At 41.7% G+C, this 26,815-nt stretch overlaps 1 protein-coding gene across 3 annotated transcripts in view; it reads left to right on the top strand.

Moving 5' to 3' along the window:
- The window catches only part of TMEM117 (transmembrane protein 117), a 522,294-nt gene that overhangs the window by 4,924 nt on the left and 490,555 nt on the right, over positions 1–26,815 (top strand). The window contains exons 1-4 of one of the 3 annotated variants that reach the window (XM_044226653.1): positions 15,194–15,277; positions 16,143–16,209; positions 24,463–24,518; positions 25,144–25,226. The gene's annotated coding sequence lies outside the window, so the exon portion shown is untranslated. Of the gene's footprint in view, positions 1–15,193; positions 15,278–16,142; positions 16,210–24,462; positions 24,519–25,143; positions 25,227–26,815 lie in introns of those variants that run through there. The other 2 variants (XM_044226654.1, XM_044226655.1) reach the window with 2 other exon arrangements.

The following is a 26,815-nucleotide window of genomic DNA, read 5'->3' on the forward strand; positions in this document are numbered from 1 at the left end:
GCTTATATTAACCACATTTCTGGTGTCAGATGTAAAAGTAACATAAATAATGATTAAAATCCTTGATTTTAGAACCATGAGGTTCAACTCTTGTATATTCAATCTATACTCAGTAAATCACTCTTCTCAATTACTTAACAGAACTCAATGAAGTATTAAATCGAGTAGGCAACTAATGTTCCTTAAAATAAATTATTTCATCTACCCAGTTCCCTCACTTTTGCCTGTTTCAAATCTTCCTATTCAGCTCTCTTTTCTTTCTCTCTTTCTTCCTTCTTTCCTTCCTTCTTTGCTCTCTGTCTCACTCTTTCTTTCCTAAATCTTACAGATTCAACTGGTTTTGCTTCTGAAAGCAAAACCCTCCTTTAGGTTTCCTTCTTTGGTCTTGTTGCTCTACTCTTCTTACCTTACCTTGTATTCTTTACTCTTTTGGCCCCACATTGACAAATCCATACTCAATTGTCAAGTTCATTTCTTGAAATCCTTTTCTCACTGTCAAGTCCCCTGCATGCTGACTCTCAAAGCCTCCCCACTGCCTACAGAAATTTGGTCCAAGTGATGTGGAGAACAAAGGCAAAAGAAAAAAAAGTGAAATTTCCTTAAAATTAACAGCCCATTGACAAGTACTTGAGACAAGCAGAGTGACCTTCCTCAAGGAGCTTTAGCCTCCTCTATGTTAATACTTTGCTAGAGGCAAAAGGCAACCTTAGCTTGACATTAGCCAGAGCTCCATGATCCTGTAAAAAATCCCTTTGGAAACTTCCTGTATCTCCATCACTCTAAAATATATGTTAGCAATTATATTGCAAGCAAATGGCCCATCGATAGACATCTGAAGGGTCTCATGACTAAGGTTTGTTTTTTTGTTTTTGGCAGAGAGAGAGAGAGATCACAAGTAGGCAGAGCAACAGGCAGAGAGAGAGAGGGAATCAGGCTCCCTGCTGAGCAGAGAGCCCAATGGTGGGGCTTAATCCCAGGATCCAGAGATCATGACCTGAGCTGAAGGCAGAGACTTAACCAACTGAGCCACCCAGGTGCCTGCTCATGACTAAGGTTTTACTAGAAAGTAGCAAATGACCTTTTCCTAACAATAGCTAGCTTCTCCACGTCCTGGAAACCTTAGAGACTTACTACCTCCCAACTTGAAAGTATATACTATTACTACCTCAGTGCACCTCTTTCTGCCTACAGGCCTTATCCCTGTGCTTTAATAAAACCACCCCATTTGCACTGGAGATGTCTTAAGAAGTCTTCCTTGACTATGTTTGTTTCTAAACCCCAACGTTTCACATCATAAACTCCTCAGCTTGGCACCCAAGACTCTCTGAAATGTCTTTCCCAGTTGTGCCCAGTGCTTCAATCGAGCTTATGCAATCACTCCTAAAAATGACACTAATACTGTCTTTATCATACTGTTTTCCTAATTTGGAAGACAAATCTTATTCTCCTAGCTATATCCCCAGGTCTTTTTCCGTGGTCTCTGCTTTTCAATCTTGAAGCCATCCTTTGGAACCATACTAACTTCCATGAAGCCTTTCCTCAATCTCAATTATATATGAAATCTTGTTTCTTCAAATGCCATTAGTATTTTGTGTGTCTATTTTAGCACCCCCTTACTCTTTCTTGTGGTCACAGATGTACATAAACTTACCCCAGTCATCATATCAGACTATGTAGTCCTTGATATCAGGGGCTTTTTCTTTCTTCTTTTTGCATCTCATATGCATGTAGTACTCCTTCATTCATTTGTTCATTCATTCAAAACATTAAGTGTTCTGGAATTGGGGGTATAATCATGATCATGGTGCTCTGAAAACATATCTGGAATTTAAAAAGGCTTGATGATTTTGTTTTTCACGTGGGAATTGATGTTGTGAAGTCGCTCATCCTCTGTGAAACTGGGAAATGAGAGTATTGAATGGTTTTCCAAGAGTGCTTTTTTAAGTTACCAAATTGTATGATTCTTTGGTCATTAAAATGATGATATATTCACTCAGTAAAGCTACTGTTTGGGAATGCTGCTGATTTGTTTATGCAATTAAACTGAATTTCCTTTGAAGAATCTTCTTTAAAAAAACTTTATTTTTATGGTAATTATGTTCTTAGAAGTGACTGCTCAAACACTTATTAAAATTGCATCCTCTAACCCTTGCCTCTTTCCTTAAAAATTAACTGATTTAACAGTGACACCTTACTTTTGGCCCTACCAACTGAAGTATTTTTATTTCCTATTATTTATATGTTTGCCCACTTTTCCTCATCTGTTATGTCTCTGGTCAAAATTAAACATTTGTCAGAGCTGTCATAATAATATAACTTGTATGATGGTTTACAGTTTTCAGTGAATTATATGTAGATTTATTTGAGCACCAACACAATCTCATCTAAAAGGCTGAATGAAATATTAATCAGGTTTTTTATTTTTTAATTCTCAGAGATTTGGAAATTGAGGCATAGAGAGGGGAAGTCAACAAGTTTCAGGGCTACGACAAGTGTTTGTAAGAGACAGAAACCATTTAAGACGATGTATGCACATAACAGGATTTATTATAAGGGTACAGAAAAACTCGGGCACCTTGGAGGCTCAGTTGGTTAAGCAACTGCCTTCAGCTCAGGTCATGATCCAAGAGTCTTGGGATCAAGTCCCATGTCAGGCTCTCAGCTCCATGGGGAGTCTGCTTCTCCCTCTGACTGTCTCCCCTCTCATGCTATCTCTCGCACTCTCTCTCAAACAAATAAAGAAAATCATTAAAAAAGAAAAGAAAGGAAAAGAAAAAGAAACTCACAGATCCCAGGGGCCTGACGTCATTTTTGCTTCCCTCTTTCTCTCTTCCTTTCCGAATGGGATCTTCCTACCTGTACAGTCAAATGGCAGAACGCAGCCACTGTACACGTCCCAAAGTGACAGTCACAGTTGTAGCCATGTGTGGAGATTCAGTAATTGTGTATAAGTCTGAGTTCCAAATTCCTAGGAGAGCATGTGATGTACCCCGCTGGCTCACATGTCAAATCATCTTTTTTTTTTTTTTTTAAGATTTTATTTATTTATTTGACAGACAGAGACCACAAGTAGGCAGAGAGGCAGGCAGAGAGAGAGAGAGAGGTGGAAGCAGGCTCCCTGCTGAGCAGAGAGCCCGACTCGGGGCTCAATCCCAAGACCCTGGGATCATGGCCTGAGCCAAAGGCAGAGGTTTTAACCCACTGAGCCACCCAGGTGCCCCTCAAATCATCTTTGATGGAAATGGCTGGTTCACCCAATATACACACTGCCCCAACAATGAAAGACAATAGCCACTGGAGGGAGATGGATCTTGCGTGTGGGAAACAGGCTTAGATTTCCTACTTTTTAGAGTTTGGTGGAACTGGTTCTTAGAACCTAAGTTGTAAGTCACTAACTCTAACATACAGAGAGGCAGTTAAATAACATAAATGAATGAAGCTGACAGGTGGGGATGGTGTCATCCAGCTCCGTCTAAAGAGAGCTGCTACTACTCAACTCTAGCTTACAGATGCTCCTTGGGAATTTGGGCTCAGGATAAACCTTCCGATTTTCAGATAAACTCAGAATTGGGATTTTATGAAAATCTCTTTATAAATTGATGGAAGTGAACCATTTCATTATACTTTGTGAGATAATTATATAATAAAGAGCTGTATTATTTGCTTTAGGCTTTCCTACAGAAGAAACCCTATTATAGGAGAAAAAGCCGCATAGAAGCTATATGACCATGAACTAAACTTTTTAACCTTTTTGGGCCTTAATTTTGTCTAATGTCAATACCAATGTCTCATGGTTATCATGGAAATCAAGTGAGATATGATTTTTTAAAATCTTTTTAACATGTGTTAGGTGCTCGATATATGTTAGGCTTTAAAACTGTTAGTTAGAATTAAATCCAAAATAATAAAGTGTGTTCAAAATTATATGTCATTAAAAACAGAGCAAATAGACTGAATTTCCAAACATCAATAGCAACGATCTAAGGTTGGTTTCTTATATAGGTTCATAAAATCACAATGTCACTGTTAATGGCTATATCTTATTTAACATTTTCTTAGAGTTATAAAGCATCAAATAAGAAAAATAATTCTTGGTCATTCAAAAATAAATATCAAACATTAAGCAATTTTTATATGAATGTAATTGTAATCTCCAGCAATCTGTAATAAACACCTGGCAAGATTGCTAAAATCTTTAACACAATAGGATGTATCACAGAAGATTCTTTCATTCCAATCAGGCTCTGTGGTGTTTGAATGAGTCACCGAAGAAAGAGAACCAAGAGTTTGGGTTAAAGATCAGTTCAAGCAAATAATATCTCTTTATTACTCTCTCCTGAGTGAAATCTGGGCTGAAGTCATCTTAATAAGTGATGTGCATTTTCTAATGAAGGATACAGGGAACACTGGGTTCAAAAGAGTTGTTGATAATGATAAAGATGCATATTGGAATAGAAGTACAGGAAGGCACAAAGCAATCAGCTTTTTAATGTACTATTTATAATGGGATTTTTCACCCTGGTTTGAAGAAGTGCCTTAGCAACAGAATCTTGAACCTCATTGTCATGATCTCTAAGGTCTTCGTTGTGGGTAGGATGGTTTAAATGGCTACTGGGGATATTTGCAAACCACTTTGAAAATAGACTATTCTCTCTCTTTCCTTGTTTCTCTGTCTTTTCTAGTGATGTTAATTAACACCTAAAAATCTCCTCTAACATTTAAATAGCAGGTACAGAACAGCCTCCCTAGTACTAAGTCTACAATGGGGGGCAACTTCCTATGTCTTTTAAGTATTTTTTATAGTCACAGTAGAGACACTCTAGCATTTCTACGTTATGGGAATTTAGGACTAGAATCTGCAACCTGATTGGAAAGCAGTGTGAAGGGGACTATGAAGCTAAGCTTACAGAGCAGGGGGGTTTGTGCTTGTGTGTGTGTGTGTGTGTGTGTGTGTGTGTGTGTGTGTGTGTGTGAAATAAATCTGAGAAAACCATTCACATCAAATAATTTGGAGAATGGTGCAGCTGGAGCTAAACAAGTTTATGGAAGAGTTAAAATCCCTTCATCCTCATCCTAAACTAGCTTTTGGAGATGACTGGAAACTGTAGTCATAGGGTTGAAATAAAAAATAGATTAACCTTTTACTAGGTTAGTACAAGTACTAACAAAGTCATAACAAAGGCTTTAGATTACAGGTTCAATGTATGTGTTCTGTTTTTTAGGGGTAGGCTAGATTAGTGTGGTGACCTTTATTTAGGGACTTGCCAATAAAGGAGTTCACTCTTACATTTTACATGTCAGTGATGGGAACAGTAGTACAATGAATCCCAGAAAAGGGATTGTTCAAAAGTCACTGAAATAATCATATTGGATCATATGTATTTATAATGCTTTAGTAAAGCTTTTAGTGAGATGGACAGGCACCACACAATATTCTTATTTCTTAACAAGAAAACAGATTTTATTTGCTGTGACAAAGTGCCCGGATAAAAATGGATAAAAATTTACATTTCTACCTGCCTTTCATCCAGATATGGCCATGTGATTAAGTTCTAGCCAATGAGATGGAAAAGCTGTTGAGTGAGTCTTCTGAAAGGTTTCTTAAACCAAGCTAGAGAGCAGCTGAGGACTCTCCTATTTCCTGTTAGAATGAAGATCGGATGGCTGGAGTTCCAGCTGCTGTCTTGGACCTCACACAGCCTTGATGGTAAAATCCACAGGACAGTGGAAAAGAGAGATGAAGGGAATGTTGGTCCCCATTCACTGTGGCTCTCTTCTACATGGCTCTCTTCTACCATGTCTGGTAGAAGAAAAATAACTTCCATCCTATTTAAGCTACTATTATTTCTAGTGTCTGCTACTAACAGCCAAATTTATTTCATAAGAGAGACATTTCACTCTGCAAAACTGTTGTATATAAATACATCTTATTACACAGCTCTTTAGTTCATAGAGAGAGCTTGGATAGCAGGTTTGTAAAATGAGAGATGTTGCATTCTTCAGATTGATTTGATTCTTGAATTTTAGAAAGTAATTACAGAGAATTTGGACACAGGCTTAAAGGTGAAATGCAGTTGGTTGATATTGTACATTCCCTGTGTGTAACAAGATAGATAGTGGCAAGGACACATTTTAATACCAGTAACGTGCACCCTGGATTTATTACAGTAAGTAGAAAGTGAAAATATACCAATGAGAGAAATGGCAAATTCTTACTTTTGTGCTACTCAATTGTTAGGTTGGCAAAGGTGTCACGGGTTACTCCAACCCTTCCATGTACTTCTCATTTCTACCTCCCAGTCTGTCACTCACCCTTGCACTTGGCACTTCTGATCAACCTTACTTAGTAAACCATTTGACTTTGATCCTATCACGACATTGGGGTCTCTCATTAAGAAAAAATTGAGGCTGTCACTGCAGATCCCAGAATCAATTCCTTTTGGCTTCACTATAGAATTCCTGTGCTTGGAGTCCCAACTCACAGACTCAGGGGGTTCATCCCAGTTGACCTCATAGTAATACCCTTATCAGCCTTCCGATGATGGTGGGGTTGTGTCATTCAGGTTTTCTGACCCGGTTTTCCTCTTTTACATTCAATTCACATCCTGATCCCCCCCTCTCTCTTTTTTTTCCTTTTCTCTGGAATAACATCACCACTTATATCTTCCCACTCTGGTGTGTGTTGTGACCAGCGCATGTGGGTCTCATCATCCCATTTCTCTTGTCAGGGTTCATTTCCCTTCTGATCAAAGAAGCTCATTCCAAGGCCTCTTACTCATTGGGTATTGTTTCTTCCTTTCACAGAAAGATAGCACAGACCCAGTTAAATCACAGCTCACTTTCTCTGGCTATAGACTTGGTAAACTCCCATCCACTTTAACTTTGATTCTGTTTGTTCTTAAAGTTTGTTTTTCCTCCCCCCCTCTTTCCCTTCCTCCTTTTCTTCCTAACTTCCTTCCTTCCTTCCCTCCTTCCCTTCCTTCCTCCCACCACCATGGTCAGTGGCCTGATATTTTCCTTCTAACTATGGCTCATTAACAGTAAGGTGGAGCAGAGGGGAGAGATCCCCAGGGGTTCTCTGGTCTATTCTTTCTATTGTAGCACATCTCAGATGTTTATCATGGAGCTGGAGTATATGTTGGAAAGGATACAGATCTTTCTGTTCTACAGCTCAAGTCTAGAGTCAAAATACATTTGAGGTATTTAATGATGTTAATGAGAAAAATAACAGCTCAAAGTGAGGCAAATTACCCTTTTAAGAATTCAAAGTCTGCGTGCATATGTGTATGGGAGGCTGTAATTCCCAAAGGGAAAAGCTCCAGGTTTTACTCTCCCTCTCTGGACTGCCTCCCTGTATGATGCTGAATGTAAGACGGTAGAAGGGGAAAGAAAAGATGGTAGCTGTGGGGTCATCTTGGAGCAGCTCCATTAACCCAGAACTGTTGTTGGTGCTTCCTTATGTCCACTGGGTTGTCTCTTTCTGTTCTCCTTAGAGCCATCCTTCTAACATTAGAGTCATTCTGTGATTTTTCTCTGGCGTCTCCAGACGGTGTCTCGCTCCATCCTGCTGGTGCTGGGCCCACCGCTCTGGGGAGCACCTTTTCTGCCTCCTACCGCAGCTCATTTGTCCAGGCTCTCACTCCTTCAGAACACTTGCCAGGTGACTGGAAGCCAATCTGGTAAACTAATTCACAGCAAGGTGTTCATTCATGGACTTGTCAAATATTTATCAAGTCTCTCAGCTCCTGGGCTTGGTGTGGATGACGGACCAAGGCCTCTGGGCTGCGTTATCACCTTGGGCTTTGGGGACAAAACAGTTCTGGGTTTGAAGATGTCACTTGCTGAATATCATCCTGGACACATTTCATCCTTCTGGAAATCTGTTTCCTCATCTGTGAAATGGGGACAATAATAATGCAGGAGTTTGGGGGTTTTAATGATAATTATATACAGTGGCTAGCTCCTAGAAGGTGTTAAATTAATAGTTACTATTATATTGTTGGTCACCCTTCCCATAGATCATTTATGGTGACCTTTAATGCCTCAACTTTGTAAATTGCTGCACCTTAACAATGAATCATTTTAAGTCTTATGACTGAGGCTGTGAGACGTTTGGGGAGTCAGGGAAGTCCTTGTCATTTCAGACGCTAGAATACACATATGGGCTGCCTGAGGAAGCGAAGCGGAGTGAATTGCTGAACACATGGGAGAGATGTTCTGAGGATACGCAGAGGTACGTTTTCAAATCAGGCAGTCTGGCTATAAAATACCAGGAAACAGCACTGGCAGATGATGAAGTGAAAAGTAGGTCACTTGTTTGGAGTCAAGGTGTCAGGTAACATACAAGGTGAAGAGCCCTGAGCCATAAACAGTAACAGGCTGTGAAAATTGCCGCAGGAGCCATAAAGCAAAGGGCTGCCCTCCCCACACATGCCGGCTGCTAGTGCCGCTGGCTGGACAGCTGCCTGTCTGCCCCGCGCTTACACACAGGCGGAACCACGCCGTCAGCCTTCTGCGGCCGCATCTTGAACATAGAGGACAATGATAAATCAAGAGATACGTAACCGGTTATGTCCAAGGGCAGGGGGGCCCCGCAAGAGAAAGTGGGAGTACAGCTGTCCATGGATTTTGAACATGTGCTGTGCTTTTCAAATGTTTATGGCTTCAGATTTTAATGTGTCAAATTTCAGCAGGCCAACAAGAAACATCTGCTTGTTTGCAGAGCCTTTTGCATGGAAGAGACATTCCACTATTATAGGATGTTTGGGTGTCATAAGAATGTTTTTAAATACTGGGGCGCCTGGGAGGCTCAGTGGGTTAAAGCCTCTGCCTTCGGCTCAGGTCATGATCCCAGGGTCCTGGGATTGAGCCCCGTGTCGGGCTCTCTGCTGAGCAGGGAGCCTGCTTCCCCCTCTCTCTCTGCCTACTTGTGATCTCTGTCTGTCAAATAAATAAATAAAATCATATTAAAAAAAAAAGAATCTTTTAAAATACAGATTTTGTGTGCAAGTCATAAAGGTCGTGAGCGGAAAGGCTGGGTTCCCACCTCAGCATATCTGCATTTGAGCAGATACCTGGGCTAGTCAGCTTGTGGGGGGTGGGAGAGGTAGACAGACACTGCTGGCTTGGGAGGGACAGTGGCCAGTGATGTTGGCTCTGCTCCATCACCCTCCATGTCACCCCCTCCTCTCCGCTCCACACTTCCTTCCCCTTTATTAATACTCGCCTCCTGCCCACTACCCTTTCCAGCCCCAAACTCTGGAGAGATGGTTGAGATAAAAGAGCAGCTGAGCGAGCACGGCTTTTGGTAAACCTGGAAACAAGGTTCAAAGAAAGAAAAATAGCCAGCCATCAGATGCCAGTGTTTCACTTCAGTTATCTGATCGAAGAATCCGCCAGGTTTCTTAGGCCTCTGAAATTAACTGCGCCATGATTATTACCTTTAAAAAAAAAATGACTTCCCCATATTTATTTAAGGAAATAAATATTCCTTAAAGTGCTATGTTAATATTGCCAAGGTTACTGTAAATAAACTACCTGAGTCCCAAACTATGATGTGATGCTAGTGTTATTTCCTCTGATATCTGATATAGATTTGTTTTATGCAAAATGGTATAATTAAAATTTCATATGACCTAAAGTCCATGACAAGTTTAGACTAAATTGAAGTTATTTGGAAAGCAGCAGCTATGAAAGAACACAGAAATATCCTAGCTGCCCTCACTCTTTCAACCGTTGAGGAGCATACTGGATTTTGCAGCCTTTGAGCAGATAAAGGGCTTTTCAAAAGCCCACATTTAAATAAATATAAATACTGGTTCTAATGTGCTCCTATTTAATAAGAATAAATGATGGGTTTGAAGAAAAATTCTTACGGTTTTCAACTGTAAGAAAAAACAATTTGGGTAGAAAATGTGCCTTTTCATCTACTCTTAGAAAAGCAATCTTCCTGGAATCTCCATCAAAGGCATTGACTTCATCTGAAAAGATAACAAGCTGGTTAGGGAATATATTCCTGTTAATAAGTCTTAAATTTATAAGACGTAATGACTGAATACAAAAATTCCCCTTGGGAAAAGAATGAGGATGTTAGGAGATACTCCCCTTGTATGATTGCAAAGAATGTGTACATTAATTTATTTCCATTTGGTGTCTTGACTTGACAAAAGAAAGTTTTGAATTTATGGCTTTAGTGACTGGAATACTGGAAAGATGTTTATAAATTAAAAAAAGATTTTTATGAATTTAAAGAGCAAATAAGAAACGCTTCTACTACTTCTGAAAGCAGTGGAAACCATATATTTTGGTCAACTGACAATGAACTACATCATTCTTTTGACTTTTTTTTTTTAAAGCACCTTTATTTTTCAGACTATAAATTATGTTAACATGTGAGCACAATTACCATAGAGTATTTCCAAAGGGGCAGTCTTCTTTCAAGGGACACAATTGTTCACATGGGTTGATTCCATCAGCGGCAATGCAGAATAAATAAAAATATACTTTTTCCCCTAAGCTCAGGCTCAGACTGTGAATTATTATTTTATTCTCCACTAGCATAACATTTATTTATATCAGCTATATTAATGCAAGCATAAGAACTTTATTCTTTGGAGAGCTTAATTTTATGAACTAAATTTAGAGCCACTTAGTTTATCTCATGAGTGGATGGTGCTATTTTGAAAAACAGGGATGCAAAGAGACTTGATGTCCAGTTTTGGCTTATCTTACTTGAAAATGTGTGCTTAGTGATAAGAACAGGTGGATGCTTGCTCTTGCTTAGTAGCCTGAAAATATAAGGACAAAGGTTTCTTTTTTCAGGGATGCCTCTCTGATGAGTGTGTAGGATCTAAAGTGTACATTCACAGTGTTACTGGAGAAAAAAAAAGGACATGGTGATTTTTTTTCCTACAAACACTCTAAAACTTGAAGATAAAGCTCTATAAATAGATTCTCGTGCCTATCCATGTATGTATGATTGGTTTTAAGTGTTTGAGTGAAGTAAATTTCCTTTGGGGGATAGAAAGTAAAAGTAAGTGCTGACATATTCTTTCATTTTGTTAACTGGAAAATAAACTGAACTTTTTATATAAATTTTTTAAAGATTTTATTTATTTATGGGACACAGAGAGAGAGAGAGAGCACAAGCAGAGGGAGAGGGAGAAGCAGGCTTCCTGCTGAGCAGGGAGCCCCATGTAGGTTTGATTCCAGGACCCTGGGGTCACCGCCTGAGCCAAAGGCAGATGCTTAACTGACTGAGCCACCTAGGCACCCCTAAAATGAACTTTTAAAAAAAGATTTAATTCATTTATTTGAGAGCGAGTGAGAGTTCACAAATAGGGTAAAAGCAGAGGGAAAAGCAGGCTCCCCGATGAGTCCCAATGTGGGGCTCTGGGATCTCGACCTGAGCAGAAGGCAGATACTCAGCCAACTGAGCCATCTAGGTGTCCAATAAAAAGAACTTTGAAACAAATGTTTGTGTGTTTTTTTTTAAAAGATTTTATTTATTTATTTATTTGACAGAGAGAGATCACAAGTAGGCAGAGAGGCAGGCAGAGGGAGAGAAAGGAGGAAGCAGGCTCCCTGCTGAGCAGAAGGCCCGATTCGGGACTCGATTCCAGGACCCTGAGATCATGACCTGAGCTGAAGGCAGCGGCTTAACCCACTGAGCCACCCAGGCACCCCAAATGTTTGTGTTCTTAATTTACAAGTGATCTGTACTTCTACCCTTTCACCCACCTGCTGTGGCCTTCTCATACTTTTTTTTTTTTTAAAGATTTTTTATTTATTTGCCTGACAGAGAGAGCTCACAAGCAGGCAGAGAGGCAGGCAGAGAGAGAGAGAAGGAAGCAGGCTCCCGGCTGAGCAGAGAGCCCGATGCGGGGCTCGATCCCAGGACCCTGCGATCACGACCCGAGCCGAAGGCAGCAGCTCAACCCACTGAGCCACCCAGGCGCCCCTCATACTTTTTAATTTTTAGCTGGTTACCTAAATCTTAACATTTTAATACCACTCTTATGGTCTCAGTTCAGATTTTGACATCTTTTTTAATGGAGTGAGAACTAGAGAATAGAAAAGGCTTGTGTGTTTATAATATTCTACAGGAGCCGCATACCTTCATAGCATCTCTCCACCTATTACTTCCATCACTTTCTTTTTCCTTCCTTGTCATTTGTGCTCTCAACTGGAAATAGCTCTCAACATCACATCATTCTAGCAAAGCTGACGGGGTTTCCATAATTCTCTGTGATGTGCTGCATAAATTAAGAACACAGGGTTAACATGAACCCGAAGACCTGGAATTGTAGGGAGATAAACATGAGGTCACAGTGTACTGATTAAGTCATTAACTACATGGGGGGAGAAGGGGTTATTGAACCCTCGCTTGATTTTTCACCTAATAATTCACTTTCTGTGGAATAGTATAGACACAGTCTGTGCCAAGCTTTCACTTGCTTTCTTGTTCCTTAGTCTTGCTAAAGGAAAAAAATAAATGTAGGGGACCTCTGCCTGTCTCTGAGTCTATGTATTGCAGGTTTTTCTGATTTTCAATTCTAAAGGTTGATTGGTGGTAGGCTCCACTGTAAGATGAACTTCCCTATCTTGTTTCTCAGAATAGTATTGCATTTCCCCTTATGATATTTCAGAAGGGGTGTCTGACCCAACGGCATTGATTTTCTCAATTATCATAGTCATGACTGGCTGGTTAGGTTGAAATATGCATCATTACAGAGCGTATATTCATTATAGCACTTAACTCTGTAGGCTGATGCTGAATTCTGGAAAGAGTTGTAAAGCCATCCTCATCATTTTGTGGTCCTTTTCTCTATAGAAAAGATCTAAGCTTAGATTTCCCAGATAAAGACAGCTGAATAAATACGGTAAAATAAAATTAGAAGAAGAAGGGGAAAAAGAAAAAGAAAAAGAAAAAGAAAACCTATGATTATCCACTGTGTAATTTTCAGATGTTCTAGCTCTGTAGTTCTCACCAGCATGTAATTAAAGGTGTATTTTCCAAGTGGAATCAAGGCAGTGCTGTAGAAAAATATGAAGCAAACCTTCTTTATTCTGCAGACATGCGATTTCATACATCTCGCCCACTGTATTGTCCCCATCATCATAAGGGAGCAGTAGGAAGAGCCCTGCTTACTCCAGAATATAAGACAATTTTGTCTGGAACACAGAGACAAATAAATGAGTTAAATCTTTACCAAACTTGTCTCTCTATAAAAAGTACAAAGACACAAAATGAATAAAATTTGCATTCATTACCACTTGATATAAATTATTTAGAACCATAAAATTTTAGAGATTAAATAGAATTATTTTTATGTGTGTCCAATACTGTTATTTTTCACATGAAGAAATCTTGTACCTTAGTAAAACGACACAGAGGTACAGGCAGTGAAACTTAGGTGCCCAAAGAGAAGCCATGAAATCTTGAATATCAGTTTTATACCCACAGATGCTGGAGCTCCTGAAGTTTATAAAAATGCATTGGGGCCCTGAAGGTTTAGAGATTAGTGAACTCATCAAAGATGATACAGATGGCCAGTGGCAGAGCTGACTAAAACCAACCTTTCCTGATTCTCGTTTTCATTCTTTTTTTAATACTTCAAATGAGATTATTTTCAAGGCTCCCAAATTATTAAATAATTGTGTCTCTTTGGGGAAGTAGAGGGATTTGGACCCCTTCTAGAAAGATATATTTTTACGGTATTTTATTGTATTCTGCACATTTCTAGAGTGTCCGCCATGAGGGCCTAGAACACCCCACTGGGTGAGCTAGCTGTGGGTGTGGCCATGTGGATGTGGGCCTATGACCTTGATTATCTTTTCTCGTAGGAACAACTCTAAAGAAGTCAAAGGTGATGGACCTCAGTACATTTTTATAAACTTCAGGAGATCTGGCCCCTTCTGTGTATGAAACTGATACTCAGGATTTCAGACTTCTCTGTCAGCACTCAACATTCAGTCCTTGTGCTTACGTGTATTTACTAAGGCATAAATGTGAGTTGGCTTCTATGAAATACCAGCTTCAGGAAAATACTTAGCTCTTGTGTGAGCCCAGATAACCACCCAACTCCTGTATCAAAATAAGATTTTTCCTTCCTTCCTTCCTTCCTTCCTTCCTTCCTCCCTTCCCACCCACCCATCCCTCCCTCCCTCCCTCCCTCCCTTCCAGTTTTACTGTTAAGTAATCTCTGTACCCAATGTGGGGCTCAAAGTCACAACCCTGAGATCAAGAATCACCTGGTCTACTGACTGAGCCAGCCGGGTGCCTCAAGACTTTTCTTTTCTTACTGTTAAATCTTGCCAAATAATGCTCAGGAAATAATAAAATCTTCTGTTTTGCAGATTCAAATAAATTCATGATCAGTGCTTTTTTGGTAATGATGTGCTGTAACATGGGTCAGTTATGTGACAAAATTAATGTTAATAATTTTATAAGTGCCGTCAAATTCTCTACCCCTGAGCTATACCCCCAATAATTTTATAAGTGGCTATAGCTTAGTATTTATGACATTCTTATTGGTCCAAGAAGCACTTTATCTTTTTCCATTATGTTTCACAAATATTTTAGGAAAAACATATTTGCTATCATTATAGTTTGGAATTAAGGAAATCTTTTTTTTAAAGATTTTATTTATTTATTTGGCACATAGAGAAAGAAAGAGCGCACTCATGCAAGCAGGGAGGGCGGCAGAGGGAGAAGGAGAAGCAGACTCCCCTCTGAGCAAGGAGCCTGACGAGGGGATCAATCCCAGGACCCTGGAGTCCTTCACCTGAGCTGAAGGCAGACGTTTGACTGACTGAGCCACCAAGGCGCCCCCGAAGAAATTGTCTTTAAATTCTCTGGATGTAGCTCACTTAAAGGTGATATACCTATTTTGGAACAAGGCATATACACAAAGAAACCTATGGATGTACAGAGCAGAACACAAATTAATATGAAGTAAGTCACAAGTGAAATGCCATTAAAACAAGCACTATTTGTGATGGTAAAAGTTCTTTTCATAGTGGTCGTGTTATATCACCTGTTACACTTGTAAGTTTGTCCGTCTCTAGAGACCACTAGTCTCTAAGTAAAACTAGTGGTTCCATATTCTGTGTTCTCATAGGGTGCTTATGCGTTGGTGTCTATACTGAAGTATGACGACAGTATGTACCTGTCTTGTCTTTTTCTCTACAGGATGAGCAGGGATGATATTCTCCTAGCTGTTCCCATGGTAGACGGCAAATGATTGTTGAAAGGATGAATTAAATATTGCTTGGAGTAAGTGCCAATTCATTGAAATTTGAAAATATATATTTTTTTCTCTATAGAGAATTCTGCTTAATAGCAGTAATTCTAACAATATCAGAACTATTGTATAAACTGAATCCACATAATATGTTTACAAGATCCTGAGTAAAAGTTATGGACCCAGAAGGTGTGATGATATTTTTCTATTAAAATTGTGGTGAAGTGTAGGAATTTTATTGTAAAAATGTGAGGCCTTGAAGTGCCTGAGTGGCTTAGTCAGTTAAGTGTCAGCCTTTGGCTCAGACTTGGATCTCAGAGTCCTGGGATCCAGCCCCACATCCTGCTCCTTGCTCAGCAGGAAGCCTGCTTCTCCCTCTCCCTCTGCCTGCTGCTCTCCCTGCTTTCTCTCTCTGTCAAATAAATAAATAAAATATGTTTTAAAAAACGTGAGGTCTGGGGTGCCTGGGTGATTTAGTGGGTTAAAGCCTCTGCCTTCAGCTCAGGTCATGATCCCAGCACCCTGGGATCGAGCCCCACATCAAGCTCTCTGCTCAGAAGGGGGCCTGCTTCCCTTCCTCACTCTCTGCCTGCCTCTCTGCCTACTTGTGATCTCTGTCTGTCAAATAAATAAAATCTTAAAAAAAAAAATGGGAGGCCTTTCACTAAACCTCTACTTTCACTAGAATGAAACTTAAAGTTCTATGAAGAAGGAAACAGATGTGCCTGGATATATCAGGTGTGATCTTTTCACTATTTCATTAAATCCTCATTGTGGCCCAGAAGCTATGTACCATCAGCCAAACATTTCAGACAAGGTTATCTGCCTCGGAGCACATAGCAAGGCAGGATTCATACCTGGCCATGTCTAACTCCAAAATGTCTACCTTCTTTCCAGGACACTACACATCTACTCAAGGTGAAAGAGAAGATGATCAAGAAAAGGATAACCCACATTCTTTTAGGTAAGGCTGAAAATCATATTGCACACAATTATGTGGGTTAAAAATTTTTTTTTGCATGCTGATAGTGAATTAATTGGAGTACCTTCCAAATCAGTCTAGGGGCTAGTTTCAGTTGTTTTCCAATTACTGCAGATAAGAAACATTTTGCACCAGCTTTGCATTTTTAAGTGACAAATTACTTACATTCCGATATACATTCTCAGAGCACTAAAACACTAATAAATAGATGTGAATGTCTAACATTGATTTTTCAAAAATAGTGATCAACCCATTAGCTAAGGTTTGCGGATATAAGGGAAACTGAAGCAGTATGAGGAAGTTCGTTATTACAGGGAGGGGCGCGCTGCTCAAATTCCTCTCCTCAGGTAAGCCCATGGAATTCACATTTAGAATCCTGCCCTCCACAGACCTAGGGAAGCATTCTGGTCAAACAAGCCTGTGCGGCTCCCTCCCAAAAAAGGGTGATTTCACTGAGGTGAGGAGCTTGCTGGAGCTCATTCTGGGGACTCTGGTGTCCAGTGGAGATGTGGTTGGGGAAGAAACTAGCCTTGTAGAGAGAATGCAACAGGATGGGGGTCTGTGCCTGAGAGGCATCTTGGCAGGGGGGAGTGCTGCTCCAGGCTGCACCCGTTCTCTGCATGTGCCCTGAGACACGGGCAACCCTGTCTCCAAGAAATGGGCTCTGGAACCGCAGGATAAATCCAGCCAACAAAGTGGGGCCTGCCTCACGCAGTTTCCCCAAACTATGTGCCATACTGAGGAGGACTTTGGAATTAATAAGAAAACCACAGTCCCACGAAAGAGTCACTTATGCCAGGCTGAGCTACCGCACTGGGTCTTAATATTAACCCAATTGCAGTTTTCAGCCTCCTTCAGAAATGTGGTCTTGGGTGGTCAGTCAGGAATTTTCTGGTCAGCACCAATGGGGTAATCTGTCACATGCTCCCTCTCAATACCCTCCCCCAAAGGAAGAGGAGGTTTTCCACCAAGGAAGACCTCCCTGTCCTGCCCAGTAAGAAAAGATGACTATGCCTGGAACTATCCTTTTCTTTTGTTAAGAATTTCCTTGCTAAAAAAAGAGAGAGAGAGAAAGAAAGAATTTCCTTGCTTCACCCTCCTTCTTGTAAAACCTTCCATTTTGTCTAACTCCTCAGAACTCCCTTCCACTTGCTAGGTGGGGTGCTACCAGATTTTAACAGTATCTGTGACAAGAGAGGCTGGTGTGGAGACTGGGATGCAGGGAGGACATGAGGGAAGCTGAAACGATGAAGCCCCCTGGTAGTGCCCCCTGGTCGCTCAAATGCTTTCAGAGGCCATGGCCCAGTGGATAACCTAGAGATCTGCAAAGGGCCTAGTTGGAGCAGCCATTTTGCCATTCAAGAATGTAGGCCCAGCAAGGCCAGGTCTTCGAATTTTCATGAGAAGTTACACATTAAAATTGTTTTAAATCTGAAATGTACTGGTTTTAAAATATTTACAGCTAAATTAAAATTTTTCAGTCTTGAGAGAGTCAAAGAAAGTAATCCACAGGCCAAACTGCCCCCATCCTTCCTCCTCCCATTTGCAGGCTTTGGTGTAGGACAGCTATTTGGGACTCTGGAGGGAAAGGGCTACCCCATTCCCTCTCAGAGATACCAATTTCATTGGCCTGGGATGGGCCCCAAGCATTAGATTACCTTCCTGTGAAGTCTAGCTTGAACCCTACTGGGTGAGTGAGATGAAGTGATTAGATACGAGGTACCCCTGGGCCATAGGTTTCCCTGGCTGCCTCTTCTACATTCTCCTTACACAAGGTTAACTGTAGAGTCATAACAGCAAAAATTTCCTCTACCTGCATTTCTCCAACTTAAATGTGTGTAAGAACCACTCAGGAGCTTATTAATAACCTGGAGGTTACTAAACCCCAACTGAGGGAGATTCTGATTCAGTAAATGGATTCTGAAATTTGCTCTTAACACCCACCTTAGTTTACTGTAACACAGATGGTCTGGAGACCACACTTTGGAAACACTGACTCATCATGGATGCTGTGACTGGCACATCTGTTATTTCAGCTCTAGCTTCTTGCCTAAATTCTAGATCTGTGGTTATAACTACCTACTATAGGGAAAGCTCTACCATCTTTACCTGGATATCCCAAACTTATCATTGTCTGAATCTAAAGTGTTGTTGTCCTTCAAAGCCTGCACACAGACTTCTATTTTTTATTTAACTGGAACACATCATTGTCCATTTAATTGCCCAAGCCAGAAATCTGCGTTTGCAGCTATGGTGGGTGGGGACTAGCTTGGAGAATGTAGCAGGTACTAGCACGCCTTACCAAATAGCTGCCTTCCTAGCCAAGTCTTCCCAGGTCTGTCTAGTTATTTCACCTTAGCTTTCTAAGTGGAATCCGGTTCTTCTGGGACAAACCAGTAATAACAGCAGCCTTATTTACTGAGGTTGACTGTATGTCAGGCACTCTTCTAAGCATTTCATATGCTTTAATTCAATTTTTCGTGCTGCCCTTGAATTCCCTGTTGTTTTTTGGAGGTCAGTAGCCCCTAACGCTAGATCTCTCTCCTCTATTTCAATTTGCCATGGGGCCTCTGCTTCAGAATCGATAATGCCATCTTCCAGCAACGAAACCACCCATCCCACTGCAGACCCCAGCGTCCAAGACCCCTGCTATTGTTTTCTGCTCATGATTCCAGGGATAGTGATGGTTGCCAGATTTGGAATCACATACAACATGTCTCCTAAGCTATGGTAGATAAGATTGTTGCCTACTCTCACACAATAGGGTGCTTCTGTCAGAAGGGCACTTGGCACTAGTCCAATTTCCTTGCTTTATAGACTTGGAAACTGAGGCCTAGAACCATGAAGTCATTGGTTAAAGGTAAGGGAAGACTGAGAGTTAGAACTGGGGATCAAACCTGAGTGTTTTGTGTTCAAGTCTAATGCTGGAATGCAAGCCCCATACTAGTGGAGTGACATGATCCTGGCATTTTGGTCAGTGTATTTCCTGTATGTGCCTGCACCTACAATAGTGCCAAGGGTGCAGTAACTGTGAATAGCTGTACACAGATGCATCAGTCTGGGGCTGGTTGGCAACGCAATGACCAGAATACCCTTTGGCATAAAGAACTGTGGTCATATTATAGGACGATAATGTTGAATGCAATACATATACTATTTAGAACCTCTACCAGAAACACAGTGGAGGCAATAGATGAAAGGTTGTGACAGCGAGACCTAACTTCATTATTCTGCCCAAATGTACCATGAAAGAAGCTCACCTTGGCCACTCCTTCTAAAAATTTGACCCCCCCTTTTTTTTTGATGCAGTAATTCTACTTACTTTTCTTAAACCTCTCACCATCTCAAATTCTATCATTATGCATTTTGTGTTTACCATCTGTATACTCACTAGAATGATCTATGTGGGAGCAGGGGCTTTGTGTCTTTCATCACAATAAGGCCAGTACTTGGAAGTGTCTGACCCAGAAGAGCTTCCTGAAAATGATGGTTTTTGGGGCGCCTGGGTGGCTTAGTGGGTTAAAGCCTCTGCCTTCGGCTCAGGTCATGATCCCAGGGTCCTGGGGTCGAGCCCCGCATGGGGCTCTCTGCTCAGCAGGGAGCCTGCTTCCTCCTTTCTCTCCACCTGCCTTTCTGCCTACTTGTGATCTCTGTCTGTCAAATAAATAAATAAAATCTTTAAAAAAAAAAAAAGAAAATGATGGTTTTGCCTTTTGGAATGGAAGCTTTAATAACAGGCAACACCCTTGGATTCAGAGCCTGATGAACTCCCACAAAAGAAAACAAGATAAGCACCCAGGGCAAGGCTGGAGTCTGGATGTGAGAGGTTTGGATAATACGATTTGAGGGGATATTTACCAAAAATATTCTTTATCGTTAAGTAAATGACTTCTCCACTGTATTTTGACCCCATATCGAAGGAATAACCCACTGCCATAAGTAAAATTATAACATTTAGACAGGGGATACTTTCTTATTAATGAATATAAAGGGAGTAGATTGAACCGTATCCCCCCAAAAAATTCATGTCCACCCAGAACTTCAGAATTTGGTTTCATCTGGAAATAGGGTCTTTGTAGATACAACTAGGTAAGGATCTTGGGATGAAATAATCCTGGATATGGGGTGCATCCTAACTCCGATGACCGGTGTCTTTGTAAGAGAAGGGAGATGGAAGTTTGGACACACAGAGACATGGAAGAGAAGATGATGTGAAGGTGGAGAAACAGATTGGAGTGAGGCATCCTTTTTTTTTTTTAAAGATTTTATTTATTTATTCGACTGACAGAGATCACACAAGTAAGCAGAGAGGCAGGGAGAGAGAAAGAAGGAAGCAGGCTCCCCGCTGAGCAGAGAGCCCAACTCAGGGCTCCATCCCAGGACCCTGGCTTCATGACCTGAGCCAAAGGCAGAGGCTTTAACCCACTGAGCCACCCAGGTGCCCTGGAATGAGGCATCTTTAAGCTGAGAACACCAGAAGCCACCAGAAGCTGGAAGAGGTAAGGAAGTCTTCTCTCCCAGAGCCCTTGGAGCATAGCCCTGCTGGCCCAGGGATTTCACACTTCTGACCCCCCAGAATTGTGAGAAAATACATTTCTGTTGCTGTAAGCTACTATTTGTGGCAATTTGCTATGGTAGCCTAAGAAATGAATACAGGAAGTATAGGAGTATAGGAGATGTTTGCTTCGGATAAGAGGATGGTGCGTTAGTCTCCAATATAAAGAAGTTAAGGATTATAACCCCTAACACCTATGAGTGCTAACTTGGAGCATATGATGCTGTCTGTGAAACTCTGTTTTCTGAATGACATCCTAAAACGCAGAGGAGTGGGCCAGGCAGGCCTCCAATCTGAGCAGCTACAGTGGAGGAGGGGACCCAGACACTGAAAGAGAGCATTCCAAGCCCCCCTATTTCTTCCTAAGAACCAGGGAAGTGGAAGGTGGGAGGACTTGCTCCTTCTAACCCATGAGGGAGGCCGGGGAACAGTCCTTCCAGTCTGTGGATGGGGGGGGGGGGCGGTGACTGTTTCTCATTTCATGGCTACATGAAAATATGACCGTTCTCTTCAAATACAACAGGAAATCATTTTCATTTCTTATAATTTAAAATTCCTGGTGCCAAGTATTTCTCTGACCTTTCCTTTCCTTCTGCTTTAACCCGTCTCACTACCTCCCCCCCCCACCCTTTACTGCTAAAAAGGCTGGAATTGAGAAGTCCCTTCTCAACAACTTGGCTTTCCCTACTTCCCCAAATGACATATTTGACTGTCCCCTACCATGCGCTCCTGCGAAGGAACCTTAGCTTTTCTGCCCTTCCCCGCCTCAGCCTCTTCTCTTCAGCCCTTCTCCCTGCTTTCTCTGCTACCCTCTTCCCTGTCTTTTTCTCCTGCTTCAGCATTTCATTGTTGCAAACCTTCCAGGTAAGGAGCACTGTTCTGGGATGTCACATTTGCCTGGACTTTCTCCTTTCTCCATTTGCTGCTTGTCTAAATTCTCCTTATCCTTCAGTGTTTGCCTCAAGCTTTTTCTTCCAACTGGTCTTCTCCAGTGACTCCTTAGGACAGCTTTATTTCTCCTTTACACATTTCTATAGCTCTTATGGTCAGTAAAATGCATTTGGCCCCAATCATATGTCCCTTATATTACTATTTATGGTGATTAGAAGCCCTTTTTGTCTGCTCATTTAGATCATGAGCTTCCTGAGGAAGCAGACACACTGTATTTGTCTTTGAAACCTCAGCACCTTGCAGTGCTTTGATGGTCTAGTTACTTTGGATATGTTTATTGATTGGGCAGCGTATTTGGTACTTTTAAACGAAATCAGGAGCTCCGGGAAGCCAATATATGTTTGTGTTCCCTCGAATCAAGCCTCCTCCCTTTCGGCTGGGTGTATCAAACCAGTCTAAGTGAGTCTGTTGGAAACAGCTTGAAGAAGGAAAAAGACCATTTGTTTAGGAGAAACCAAACAGGCAGAAAGGAAAGGTCAGTTCGAAACTGCCCAAAGGCAAATTTGCCATTTAAAACCAGCAGTCACTTTTTTTTTTTTTTTTAAAGACTTTTATTTGACAGACAGAGATCAGAAGCAGGCAGAGAGGCAGGCAGTGAGAGAGGAGGAAGCAGGCTCCCTGCTGAGCAGAGAGCCTGATGCGGGGCTCCATCCCAGGACCCTGAGATCATGACCTGAGCTGAAGGCAGAGGCTTTAACCCACTGAGCCAGCCAGGCACCCCCAGCAGTCACATTCTTGTGAATGAAATCATCACTAGTTTCAAACCATCACTCCTCCCTGGGAGTGAGGCACTGGTCAGTTTTTAGGGTCTCTGTGTAAGAATGGGTTGTGGGACAGAGGAGAAAACAAGAAGGAACTGAAGGAAGCGGGCAGTGAAACAGTTGCCCCTCTCTATCCTCCCGAGGAAGGGCTCTTTGAAGGGCTTATATTTATGCAGACTCCTCACGACTGTGTGTGAATCAGGGGTGATCTTGGCCACCAAGCAGGTGATGGCTCGACTTTTGCCATGACTGCTAGCTCACCCTCTCTTTGCCTGACTTCTTTGCTTTAGAAACCGGACAGAAAAAGCTCTCAGTCCAGCCACTTACAGTATAAAGGGAAGGCTAGGGAACTTGGTCCTTTGGTGAAAGAAACTGTAGGACATGTAGAATATTAGCAAGGCAGAGATGAAATGAAGGCAATGATAGTAAAAATAACATTTATGGAGAACTTAACGTGGACAGACCAAATGTTAAAAGGGTAACACACATGATTTAATTTCTCTAACAACCTGTGAGGTGCACTACTAATGTACAGAGAGTTTCAGTAATTTGCTTACTATTGCACTGACGCAAGGTATGTGCCTGAAACCAGGATTCCGGGGCTCAGGCTCTAACATTCCAAGCAGTAGACATGCAATGAGCATATTTTCCCAAGAAAAATTCAGGACATGTGGACTAAAATATATTAGTGGAACTGGACATTTGCAATTAGGATTATTGAGGAAAATGCTGGCAGTCAAGTCACTGGTTTTCAAATACCAGAAGATAATTATGTTCAAATTTCTATTCTTGCATCCTTGACAATAAGGAAATTATGCTGTTTATATTTGGAGTGTGCAATTAGCATCATCCCGATTGACCTATTGGAAGTTAAAAATAACTTTGCTTAGAGTCCACCAAATCACTGATGAAAGTGTTTCCTAATAGACTCAGTAGAGATTAATGATGCATCTGGCTATTGCTTCCTTTTGCCATTTAGAGAAGGATACAGTTTGGTCATAATCATCATTTTCCCCAATTTTTGAAATGTGTATTGAGCTTATATTTTTCTTTGTCAAAAACACAAAGGGTAACTGTATTACTAACCTACTGGGATAAGTGAGACGACCACATACCATCTCAGGTGGTTACTTCTGATTTCTGCACATTGGTGTCAGATTTTATAAAGGAATTCTGCATAAAGAAGACCCATGTTTAAGCCTGTCTGCAGGGCTGACAGGCAGGGTTGAGTGGGAGAGCTGAGGTTTTGCCATCTCAATTTCTTCCTGAGGCTTCTATCTATACCATTTCTAACACTGTGGGCTAACACTAGAAAAATGGCTAATTTCTGTGAGTAAGCAATCCCTATCTGTGTACCAGACCAATAGATTTTGGCTCTGAGAAGTTTTCTTAGAACATTAATGGGATGAAAGAATAATTTTTATTGACCGCCTATTATGTTCTTGAAACTGTATAGGCATCTTATACACATTAGGACATTTAAATCTCCCAACAGGTCTGTGTGGTTGTGACTGGGATGGAAAAAGATGGAGAATGAGGAGCACAATAGCCTAATCTTGAGTGGATCTGTCCTTGAACAGACCAAATGACGTGTGTTGGGCCTCATGTCTACATCCAGTTCTAACATTTCACCACTTCAGGGGTGAAGAAAGGGAGATCTAGGGATTCTTACTGAAATGTTATAGGAGCTGTAGCTAGGGTTGTGATGGAACACAATTCACACAAATAATCCCTGTTCTGGGTCTCCTAACTGTGAAACCCACATCCCTTTCCTGGTACATGGGGAGGGACTATAAGATAGAGCTAAACATGGATTAGCAAGTCTTACTGCAGACCTTCTGATCCTTACTCCACCACTCTAGCTGGTCACGAGCTCTTGCATGAACTGGTCAGTCTTCATATGTCTCTTTCCTCGAAGGTAAACGTGGGAGTGATACTAGTAACGGTTATCTCCCTGGTCTGTTGCAGAGATTCAACGTTTGGATACATAGAGTGGGACTGATAGAAGACAAGCCCTCAAAAAGGTAAGCTTTATCATTACATGCTATGGTGACAAAGATTAAGTGTAGAGGCTGTTCCCCTGCCTGGTCTGTAAATAGGGCTGGACTGGAGATCCTGGTTGCCTCGCAAAGCAAAGGGCATAAGCCTCTTGGTCAGCGGTAAAAAGGGAGCATGGATGTTGAAGAAAAGCTTGGGCATTTCAATATTCTGCCCTGAAGTGGTCCTGGAGGGTTATAGTCTTTAAATCTTGAGATCGCTCAACTAAGAGCAAAGAATAAGCATTGGTTGAGCTTATTCTAGAATTTATTGTTAAAGAAAGTGAGATCATACGTTAAGAAGACAGGGCTCCAAAGAGAGAATAAACACCATGTAACTGAGGGCAGGCATTTCAGGTCTGATTAACTTAAGTTCATTCTAGGAGACACCACACAAGCCAACTGATTGTGGGGGGAGCTCTCTTTCTCTCAACTAGACAGAAGAGAAGCTGCTGATTGACTTGTGCCCCTCCATCTTCTGAAATACATTATGTTTTACAGGCTTTCAGTGATGAAAAAGTGCCTTCTGTTTTGTTTTCTATTTTTTGGGGGTGGTGGTGGGTGGTGGTTAACAATCCATACACATCAGTATTATGCTTCATAATTTGTGAAGCTTTAATGTTTTCCAGTTTCAACTGATTGAAGACTCCTTGCTTTAAATGAAGATACAAGGAAAATAAAGCACATGGAGCCCAGGTGAGACAGTTACACAGTTCAATAATCCTTTGGAAAATACTCCTGATGATAATTATAAAAACACAGTAGACGCTTATAGTCTGTGGAATTAGTCTATTATTTCTTGAGCATTACTATAATTCACTACGCTAGGTATTGAGGGTGCAGTGGTGAGTAAGCTTTGTCTCTGCCTTCAAAGAGTTCATAGCTTAGTGGGAGAGAAAAAGACACTGCAAAAAAGTACAGCCAATGTAAGAAATGTCATTGTAAAATGTGCAAAGGGCTTGCAAAGGAAACAGCTCTGTCTGGGAAAGCTTGTGAAAGGTTCACTAAGGAGAATCTCACGACACTAAGAGTTCCATAAGATGATCACAAACTATGACTGTCCTGTGGTTACCTGTGGTCATTCTTAGAAGATAGAACAGATGTCGAAGCTAGTGAGAAGCCAGGCTGTGGTCTCCCATTTATGCTTGTGGAGATTAGCTACACTGCAGGACTTGGGAGTGGCCCTCTCTGCCCCACCTCAAAATCTGCTGACATCTCAGCTCTTCCTCTGGCTACTCAGGGCATTCCTGAATCATGCTGCCATCCAGGAGAGAGGCTGTTTTTCTCCTCATAAGTTTGCTACTGTAGGCATATAGGGATGGTTCCATTTTCCATCTGACAATACCAACTAGGGCTCACTTCCAGTAGCACAGAGATCAGTATACTGGACAGCAGCTTTTAATATATTATAAGCAGCTGGTAAACTGAGGCAGCAGTTGTTATTAGGGGTGGAAGGAAACAAAGGACACACACACACACACATGCGACAGAAAAAAAGGTTACATCAGGAGGACAGGAATTGGTCAAATATGGTGAAAGGTCTTCCTCTGCCATGCTGCAGATAAATCATTTCAGCACTACAGAATGCTAGGCTCCTGAGAGTTTCAAGCTTGGAAAATGCTAAAGATTTGCACATATGTGTGCTTCCAGTGTAAGTGTGCATAAAGGTGTGTATGTATGAGTGTGTGCATGTGCTTATATATATGTCTGTAGATATCTATACATGTGTGTACATATATTTGTCTATTTCTAAGTGTGTATGAATGTGTGCGTGCTTCTAGATGTGCGTGCTAATGTGCGCATATTTGCATAGGGGTGTGTGTGTGTGTGTGTGTGTGTGTCAGGCCGGGCAGGCTGGAAAGTAAGTGTAAGACTTTTCTCTCCTCGCGGGCGGTCTCTTCCCACCCCACCTCCACACCACCAACTGATAAAAGCAGGAAGGATGCTCTATGACCCGAGACCGCATTAGAAAGTTTGCAGTTCTTTTGAGGCTATTCCACTTGGGAACCTCATTGGTTCCCTGCAGGATGGTGGATTTTATAAGAAGTCTGCGGATTCCCCCAGGACGAAGGGACTGCTGCTGACACGCTAGGCGGTAGCCCGACTGTCCCCCACCCCGCCTGCCCCGCCCCCACCTCCGCCGCTCCCCAAGTGGTCCCCCCGCCTGCAGCCGCCGGCTCTGCAGAGGCGGGCCCGGCCGGGGCGGGCTCGGCTCGGCGCGCGCGGCCCGCGGGCTGGAGTGGGCCCGCGGCGCAGGCGGGAGGGGAGGGAGCGGGGAGGGCGGG

Source organism: Neovison vison, chromosome 12 (assembly GCF_020171115.1).
Source record: "Neovison vison isolate M4711 chromosome 12, ASM_NN_V1, whole genome shotgun sequence".
NCBI lineage: Eukaryota > Metazoa > Chordata > Mammalia > Carnivora > Mustelidae > Neogale > Neogale vison.